Source organism: Octodon degus, unplaced genomic scaffold (assembly GCF_000260255.1).
Source record: "Octodon degus isolate 3935 unplaced genomic scaffold, OctDeg1.0 scaffold01203, whole genome shotgun sequence".
Lineage (NCBI taxonomy): Eukaryota > Metazoa > Chordata > Mammalia > Rodentia > Octodontidae > Octodon > Octodon degus.
The window spans coordinates 1-929 of NW_004525779.1; positions in this window are offsets into that span (position 1 = coordinate 1).

A 929-nucleotide genomic window follows, 5' to 3' on the forward strand; every position below is an offset into this window, starting at 1 on the left:
GGGAATGCAATGAGAGAATAACACAGCTATTTAAAAAATTTATACCTTTGATTATGTCCTGTATACTTATCATACTAAGTACTATAACAAAAATTGTGCTGCCTATTTTATGTAAATCATGGTACCAATCCTTTTGCACACACAATTCCCTTTATACTTAGGTTACCCTGTGTGATTGGCATTATTTAGTCCATTTTACAGATAATCTCAGAGACTAATGTATACTTTTAAGAGTGGTGATGACATTATTAACTAATACCTACGAGTATGTCATGCATTCTAAGTGTTTCTGCAGATATTTATTTGCTTTATCCCCACTAAACACACACTATTTTCTTAACATTGCCTTTTTTCTTCTATTGAATAAATGAATAAATTAGTGACAGCAAGACACTAATTTAGTACACTAAATTATTTTACTTATCAGAGACACCCAAAGATAATCAGGGGTCTATGCTTCAGGACAGGCAGCTAATAAAAAACAATGACTAGGTGTTTTTATTTTACTTTTTGACCTCTATTATCTAATTTATAGTTTCCTTTAAATTATTTAGTTTAACCTACAAACTCATAATATCATGTGAGAGTAAACAAAGGTAAAGTATTCTTGTTTAGTATGACCAAAGTGATTGTCATGTTCACACTTCTCCAAAGGTGGCTTTGGTATTACACATAGAAAAGTGATTATTCATTTCAATTCTCAGTTACTAAGAAAATGAATCTTGCCCTGCTCTGAGATCATTTGGTTAACCCAGATTTTTCTGAGATTGTTTTAAAACATTTGTTAGAGTGGTAACATGTCTTGGTTTGAGAGTGAAAACAGTCGAGAGGCTGAGATTAGAATCTTCATTCTTCCTCTTGGAATTTCTCTTACCTTGCTATAATTCCTGGAACTTTGCAGTGATTCTGATTGTGAATATTGTTTTCCC